We start from the raw sequence: 10,022 nt of genomic DNA, 5'->3' as shown, positions 1-10,022 counted from the left end.
TCATTTCAATTTAAAATTAATTTTAAAATAATTTATTTTTTTAATATATGTATAATTAATATGAATATTTAAATTTATCATAATTTTTAAAAATATTATTTAATATCTTTAATTCTTTTTAGAAATAATCATTGCATTATCTTTAGTTTTTAAATATATTTCATAAAGAAAATGTAAAAAAAATATAAATACCAAAACAATTTAAAAAAAATTTCTCTTATACATCACCTCATCTCAATTTAAAACTAATTTAAAGTAATTTATCTTTTACAATTTATTTACCATTAACATGAGTATTTAAATTTATCATAATTTTTAAAAATATTATTTAATATCTTTAATATTTTTTTTATAAATAATCATTGTATTTTCTTCAGCTTTTCAATATTCAATATTCTTTATTTGTATAAAATAAAAATAATCTTCTGATTAATTGATATAATAGAATTATGTGCTATAAACAAAAACTTATGTACCAATTATACATTCAAATAGTGAATAATTTCTCAATTCCTATTCTTGTTATAAAACATATAACATAATTTCAAATCAGAAAATTATTTTTCATAAAAAAATAAAATTAAAAATAAATAATTCAGGGATAATCTCATCGGTAATTTTAATTTTAAATTTATTTATATTTTAACTTAAAAAAATCGTAGAAGTATAAAAGATTTTATCAGGATTCTTGAAAAAGAAAATATGAATCCTATGATAACTCTATAATTATGGAACAAAATTTTTTTTATAGCTTTTAGTATAATTTAAAAAGAAAATTTTATTTTTATTATGATTTGATATTTTAATTATATTATTTATATGTTATATATATTTTAAATATGTAAATAATTAAATAATATTAATTTAAATATTTTTTAAATTTAAATAAAATAAAAATAATCTGTATATGAAATAGTAAGTTACTGCTATATATAGCAAGTATACTTTATATAAAGTAAATATAAAGTATACTTTATATTTTGAACTATTGTCACATCAATATATGCAACCCATAACATTATTGAATTTCAAGTTTAATCGAGCCTAGGGATGGCATCGGGTCAGGTTCGGGGTGGGTTTTGCTCGCCCCGAACCCAACTCGACCCGAATTTTTTAAATATCCGAACCTGACCCGACCTGACACTATGTAAATCGTATCCGATTCGATCCGAAATTAATAAAATATGATTTTTTAAAATATAAAATATGATTTTTTAAATATAAATATTTAAAAATATCATTATATAAATATATATATATTTAATTAATTAATTAAAAAATAATTTTTTAATAATATCGAGTCGGGTAGGATCGGGTTTTAGGAATACCCGAACCCGACCCGATCCGAAACCCGAAATTAAAAAAAAAATTCGACCCTATAAGATCGGGTCGGGTCGAAACCCGTCGGGGACGGGCTTGATTGCCGTCCCTAATCGAGCCCATGCAATTTTTTATGATTATTTTATAATCATCTAATTAAACTAGTAATCTATTTACCCAAAAACGAAAATTATAAAATTCTTTGATGCACAAAGACTAAAATTATACAATTTGTTTAGTATTCATAGTTATAATTTATCACAAAAATTCAACATTTTGAACGAAAAATGATACCTGACCTGTATGTTAGTAACTCTTAGAACTTATACAATCACTTTGATTTATCTAAAAGTTGAGTCGCTCGTTTGCGTAGTAGTAAATAGTAATAAATTTTTTTTTGTAAAATTATAGTATAAAAAATTTTTTATTTATAATTAAATATTATATTTATTTTAAAATTATTAAATTAAATCATATAAATTAATCAGCAAATAATTTAATACATTTAAAATGAAATGAAATTAAATTCACACAAATTTAAATATGAAATCTCAACATTTTGAAATTTCTCTTTGCCATTAAACCATCAAGATCTCTTCGATGCTGTAATAATAAATAATTAAATATTAAGTAATCATTAAATGTAGGGTAGTGCCAATATGCGATGAAAATGATTTATCCACTTTTATATCATTACTTCAAGCAAGTCGCACCCATTGGTTTGCTCCTACCTACCATTATTTAACGTTGTCCTCCACTAATTCAAATTTCAAAGCTGTCTTTTTTTTTTCTTTGCTTCACTAATTTATCTCAATGTCTCTATCTCATATAATTCAATTTTCAAATTTCAGAAATATACATTATTTCATGTTATATCTCAAATTTCAAATGAAATGATCATTAAAAAAATTATTTATATACGATGATAAAATTATTATATTTAATATGCACTCAATAATAATAAATGATGTTAGTTTTAAATCACTAAGAATACTCATATCAATGTCTTGTAATATCTTTTAATTCTTATTCAAATTGGTATGAAATTTTTACTATTGAAGTTGAGTAATTTATAAAATTAATAATTATTAATATTATTAATTTAATATATGGATTAGATTTTTTTAAAATTATAATTATTTTGTATTATAAATGTGTATATTCTTAAACTAATATTCATTATAACAATTTAAAAAAACAATTTATGTGTTTTCTTTTAACTTTTTTTAATGTTTTATATATTAATATAATTTTTTTGTTATGTTTAATAGATTAGTTCTATTTTTTAATTTAAATGTTTTTTATATAATTTATATTATAAACATTATTTTATTTATCAATAAATATATTTGTTCTTTTAATTATATTTCACTATTAAGTAAAATAAAATATTATTAATATTTTACATATTATTATGTTTAAATAATATTTAAAATATTAACTTGTATATTATTACAATATGCACAATTATTTTGATACTTTCATACAAAATAATAATTGAATTTTAATAATACTAAACATGATCTATAATTCATAATAATTAATAACTGATGACAAAATAAAATGATTCAAAATCACGAGTGATAAGATCAATTAGTGATTAAATTATCATAATAATATTAAAAATGATACCAAACATTATCTTGAATAATTATTTTCATAATTATTAAATGTTTGATATGCAACAGGTTAAGATTACTTTCATCTCTTTTAAAAAAATTAGATAAACATATGAAAATGTTTCCTTCAGCTTTTTTATTAATAATTAATTTTTAATTTAGTCAATTTATATAACTATATAATGATGTAATATAAATCGGATATATATATATATTTTTACATAAAAAGTCATATTTTGGAGATAAAAAAAGAGGTTATAGGTGTTGATATTCAAATTTCAAACTTATTAGATATCATTTCTTTAAAGATATTTAGATGAACTAATTGAATTATGTTTCAAATTCTATAATCAGATATTTATATCTTTAAAATTCAAGAAAAAGTACATTGGTATTATATATAGTAATTTTTTCGCTTAATTTTAGCTAAGCTTCATATTTTTATTTTATATTATTTTTCAGCTCAAATCTACATATTACATTTAAAAATGTCTAACTCAACAAAGCAGCTTAACCAAAGAGCTTGAGCTTGGATTCAACCCAACCAAAAAGCTCAAATCTATATATCATTTTCAAAAAGGCCCAAATTAACAAAGCAGCTTGGCCAACGAATTCGATCTCAACTTAGCCAAAACGCTTGGATTTATATATTGCTTTAAAAAATGCCTAACTCGACAAAACATTTAGGTTAAAGAGCTTAAGTTCGAACTCATTTTGGCCTAAGAGTTCAAATCTACATATTGCTTTCAAAAAAGCTTAACTCAATAAAGCTCGACCAACTCGACCAAGAGCTCATTTCAATAATTTACCTTCATAACGGCTTAACTTTGCCACTTTGGTCAAAGTACTCATTTCAACAAATTATCTTCATAAAAGCTTAGTTTGGTCAAAAAACTCACATAGATAAATTACTTTAATAAAGGCCTAACTCAGTAAAAAAGTTTGTTTCTATAAATTGTCTTCCTAAAGGCTTAGATCGACCACTTTAACCAAAGAGTTCATTCCAACAAATTACCTTTATAAAGGTACAACTCGACCAAAAGAGCTCAGCATATTTAAATTTTCTTGATAAAAGATCAACTTGACCAAAAAGTATTAATAAATAAATAGCTAGGCTAAATTTCATTAATAAAAGCATTAGTTTTGCCAATTTAGCCCCAAAAACTTAGCTCAACTAAATTTTATTGATAAAGTATCAACTCTACCAAATTTTTTTCATAAAGGATTAGTTTGGCCAAAATAGCTTAACTTGGCAAATTGCCTTTATAAATGATCAACTCGATTAAGTTTCTTGATAAATTATCAACTAGGTCAAATTTCTCTCATGAAGGCTTAGCTCAAGAAAAATACCTTCAAAAAGGCTTAGCTCTACAAAATTACCTTCATAAAGGATGAGCTCAGCAATGAGCTCAACTTAACATTATGTTCAACTTAAGTAAGCAAAAGAGCTCACCTCGGTGAAAATCATCTTGACATATATTCATTTCAGTGTAAATAACCTTAGTATAAATTAACCTCAATGTAAATTACCTTAGCGTAAATTTATCTCAATGTAAATCACATTGGTACAGATTCACTTCAATGAAAATCGCCTTAGCATAAATTCACTTTCGCATAAATTCACCTTGACATGGATTCACTTCTGTGTAAATCACTTTGGCACAAATTCACCTCAGTGTAAATTTTCTCAACACAAATGAATTTAGAATCTTATTATAAAAATTATCAAGTGTCACATCGGTTATTGAATAATTTATCTCATTACATCAGTATCTCAAACCACTCATGTCACTAAAAAGTTGGATAACAAAATTGACATTCAAAGTCCTAACTCAGATGTAACCTTAAATTTCAACAAATCGACTAAACCCAAAGTAGTTCGAATACCTTGGCTCAACCTTCGTATGAATCTTCAAACTGATTTTTTAGGGGATCTACTATTAGAGGCATTTTTGGATTATAAAGGTATAATTATCTTTCACCATCAGAGAATGGCTTACAATCGGATCAAGGTTATTTGGTTCATTTAATTTGAGCTTACGTGTATAAATACCTCATCACTCCCTTTAAGTAAATAAGGATCAATTCTTCTTTCAACTCTTTCATTCCTACATTTAAACTTTTCTCCCTAGTCCGAACTTAGCATAAACACATATATTCTATTTTTTTTCTCATGAAAGCAATGTTTATAAAAAAAAAATGAATTGTTTAAATTTATTTATCAATATAGATATTGTAAAAAATACAAATGTTAATAGACTTCTAATTTTCATAAAAAAAAAGAAATGGAAATGAGCTTGCCCCTGAAACACATAAGCTATAAGTTATAGCACCCAAAGTCATGAAATGGCTAGTTAGTAACCGACTAGCTAAAAGCTAAAATGAAAAAAATACACATAGATACGCAACCATTATTATCCTAAATTAATAGTCATCCATAATTGTTAAAGAACAAACTTGTTCTTGATGGCATTTGATTGTTGAAAGCATGAAAGGATTGAGAAAAATAAGAGAATGTTAATATGCAAGTTGTCTCCAATTCTTTAGAAAGCAAACTCGTCAAGAAATAGCTTATATATACACTAGCTGCACAAATATTTGTATAGCACATAGCTTTTGAAGATTAGTGTAACCCATAATGGTATTTTCAAAAACTGCATCTTTCAGTTGAGCATTTCAATAATGGAACTAGATAATACAGTTGTTTTTTAACATAGCTTCTTAAAGACTGACTTTTTAAAAAAATTAATCCAATCCAAAACAACATTCGATAAGTTTGTACTTACAAATGATTTGGTAATTTTTTTCTATATAAAACAAAGCCATGATTTATTAATTTTTAACATTTATGTTGACTAAAGATGAAGGGACTTAAACATCGACAATCAAAGTTGAAGCAACAAAATATTAAAATTTTTAATTTTCTAAAGCTAAAATCAATCAATAAGATCATACCAACACACAATATATACAAACTGTATAGGTTTTGATTATGGTTGTTCCTTTGAATGTCGAAACTATTTTGGTTCAAGCTGATGACCTTTCAAATAATTTTTCAAGCCAAAAAGTTACCAAAGTGTTCAACCTTTAATGGTGATTCATAAGAACAAAGTGAAAGAACCTTCTCTAAGGGATAGGAAGAACTCAAAACTAAAATCTCTAACTAGTGAGATTTGTCGATTACCCTTTTTATATTCTTTTATCAATTGTTCTCAACATATGAGATGTCTATTCTCTTAGAAAATATAAGAGAAAGTGCAGCTTAAGTTCTTTTTATAGAGACAAAGGGAAAGTTAAAACCCTAGGGCATTAGGGTTTCTTTATGCTTAATTCTTTTTTCAATAGAATAACCCATTGACCAATTCATATCCTCAATAAGATTACTTAATTGGCTAGCCATACAATGTCCCATTTAGTATTGAACTTTTGTATGTTTCTCTATATTGGATTTTAACCTAATAAATTAAGTCAAACTTAATTTATCCAAATTTTAATCTTTCATAATATATCCTATTGTGTGTAACCCATTACGTTTTTTAGCATATTGGTAATAAATATAAGTATTGTAATCCTTATATTTTGACTTAGATGAATTATACCTTTTGACTTCATTACTAATTCTTTAATTAGCCAATCTTATATTTATAGATCATAATCAATGCTAGCTTCATTGTCATGACCCTCAATTATTAAAAAAATTAATATGGCTTGACAACCTATTTGTGAATGATCTTAGTGTATAATTAATATCCTTTCATCACATAATATCTCAATTTGAATATTAAATATGGTTTAGTGTCTACTCAATTATGTTTAACTATGTTAAGTCTTATCCTTGACATTGACTCACAAATAAATTGTAGAACAATTCTAAACTTTTATTTTATTTTATTTTGGCTAAAGATTTCTCAAGTTAATTCAATCAAGACTAGTTGAAATATTATTTTAATCACACAAAGTGATGAATCACATCTTAATTACTTCATGCATCTTCATATACCTTATGTTATACCTAACAATACTTAACTGGAACATTCTTGTTAGACCATAAGTAAAGCAAAGTCAAAGTATAACGTTCATCATATAAGATCATAAGTAATATCAAATCAAAGAATCACTTATAAACACCTCATTTAGTCCGGAGTCAATTTATATTTTAAGATTAGGCTTTGAATTTTTTGTTTATTTATTTTTTATATTGTATTTAGTTTAGAGTTATTATTATTATTTTTAAAAAAAGGGAAAGAATTATTTTGTTGAAACTTGAAGAGGGTTTAATTCTAATTGAGTTTTTGAATTAAAAGTATTTTAATTGAAAAAGGATTGTAAAAAAAATTGGTTTAAAAGGTGGATTTAGATTAAAAATCCAAGGTTGAAGTTGATTAAGAGATTTAAACCAAGAAAACTTTTTTTCCTATTGTAATTAGGATTAGAGGCCTATAAAAAGACCTCATTAAGATCAATTAGAAACAATTAAGAATCAAGAAAAAAAAATCAAGAAAGAAAAAGTTTTTCAAAAAAAGTAAAAAAATTAAGAGTTTTTTTTTTTATAGCCTTTTCTAGTGTTTTAGGTTTAGATAATTATGATGTTTTTTTGAAAATTTTGTGTTGGAGAAAGTAGTTGAAAGAAACAGAAAGGAAGACAACAAAAAGTTTTGGCAGTCAAATTTTCAACGGTTTTGGGTATATATGTTTTAGGTTTTTATTTGATTTTTGTTTAAACCAAAAGAAAGGCAATCACCACAAGTGAAGGATGTCAGTGAAGCCATAGGCTATTTTATAAAGAAACAAGAAAGAAGACAAGGGAGTGAAGAAGCAGAAAAAGTAAAAAGAGACTGACCCAGTTTGAAGATCTAGTCCAATAAGAAACCTAAATTGTAACTGGTTCCAACAACTAGCAAATTGAAGTGGGCAAACGCAATTACAAAGGCTCACGTGCTTTGAAATCAATTGTAACCCAATTTATTTGGTAATTTCTATTTTTCTTCTTCTTTATTTGTATATCTATTTATGTTACTTAATTGTTTCTCTATTTTTTATATACATATTTAAAATAAATTTTTATAATAAATTCATGATTCCTACCAGGCTATTGGATGATTTTCATAGGTTTAAAATTTTCAAATTAAGTTTTACCAAACGATTGAAGAATTTCATAATGAAAATAAATTGTCTTTAATCCTACCAAACGATTGGAGGATTTAAATCTTGAATCAAGTTCTACCAAATGATTGGAGCACTTAATAAATTTTTGAAAAAAAATAATTTTTCAATCCTATCAAATAATTAGATGATTCAAATTTTGGTTAAATCTTACCAAACTATTAAAAGATTTAATGTCTTTTATTTTTAAAGAAGGTTTTCAAAAAAAAAAATTCACCAAACAATTGGATGATATGCATCGATATAAAATCCCACCAAACAATTGGAGGATTTTATTGATTATTTTTAAAATAATTATATTAATGAATTCGATAACAGAGTTTTTTTAGAGTGGGACACAAGTCTCTATGAATACTCAGGAGGTGAAAAAATTATCTTAAATTATTACCAAACAATTGAAGTAATTTTAAGAATAATTTTCAATATTAAATTTACTATTAAATTACAAACACATTTTAAGATTTTTGAATAACACGAAATCAAGTTAGTACCATTCTTTGGTGGGCAATGTGGAGGTACTATAATCTTCCCACACGTAACTATACTCACAAACCTAGTCATGATTTCGTAGACATAAATCTACATTTTAAAAATACCTAAGTCAAGCTTGGGACACTTCTTTAAAATGAGACAAATCCAATTAGATAGCCAATTACACCTTAAATAAAAAAAGATTGGTGGTGACACCTTAAAGTCATGTCTAGCAATAGTTTTATGGATTTATATGTTATAACATCACTTATACAATTATTATATGAGAATGTAGCTATAAACATTATGTGAATTATCATATAGCATTCTCATCTCGGATTATGTTAAGTAAACTTGTTCTTTTGATAAAGACTCACATGTTAGCTCAAATTTACCTAAACTTTAATCTATGAGATCGATTATTTATTTCATAAGAAAGAGTATAACCATGTGTTAGTCTTAACAGTTTTTATCAATATCTTTTCTTGATAAAGCATCGATTAGAAATAATTTAGAAATAATACTTTAATGCAATGATAATATCATAATTATAATCTCATTATAATTCTTTTACAAAGTATGTTTATTCCAAAGACTTTATTTATAAGAAGTAAATAATATTAATTATGTATATATAATTAGATAGATAAAGAATGCCTTTAATAATAATAAAAATATATAATATGATATGTATCTCATAACCGATGTAGTTGGTGTTAGGGCATATTGCTAATAAAAGACCAGCAAATGAAAGGTTGGTGGTTAGATTTTGGAAATTCCTCCTCTTTATTCATTGAGTTTCATAAAAGCAAAGCACTGCATTTTTTATATACAAAAAAAAATGACAATTGCTTGTAATGTATTTGTTATTTAAAATAATGTTCCAAATGGGTAAAAAAAAAGAAAAAGTCAACTTCCAAGTTCTATTTGAACTCAAGGAAGCTATAGACGTAAGGATTTTGAGACGTGCAAATGCAATGGCTGAAAAGCAACAAAATGGTTTTTTAAAAAGTCCCTCATTTGCATGCCATGCATCGTTCTAGCAGTAGTCCAGTATATATATACAGAATTATGGACAGTGAAATTCTAGGTTTGAAATAACTATATATTAAATCCGGATGATTTCTCATAGTTATATGCTATTTAATCTTGGAGATATGTTGTAGTCATAGCAATCAAAATAGAATATTCATTTTATTTTTGCATTATTGTTCTTGTCAAGCAGTACTGGTTTTCTCAAGGACTTTAGTTTTATTTGTCATGGTTCAACTGAAGAATGTGTTCAAAACTCATGTGATGGAAAGAAGTAAACAATCATTCTTCTAGAGGCCTAAAATCAAAACAGTTAACCAAATATTTGTGCCAAAGTGTCTCAAACAGGTATATAATTGGCACAAGATAGTTTCCTAAGAAAAAATTAGAATTTTTCAAAAAGAAATTTATTTTAAT

The sequence above is a fragment of the Durio zibethinus genome, chromosome 17 (assembly GCF_047325235.1).
Source record: "Durio zibethinus cultivar Kanyao isolate XHJ-2024 chromosome 17, ASM4732523v1, whole genome shotgun sequence".
NCBI lineage: Eukaryota > Viridiplantae > Streptophyta > Magnoliopsida > Malvales > Malvaceae > Durio > Durio zibethinus.
Note: the sequence above shows the minus strand (reverse complement) of the source record.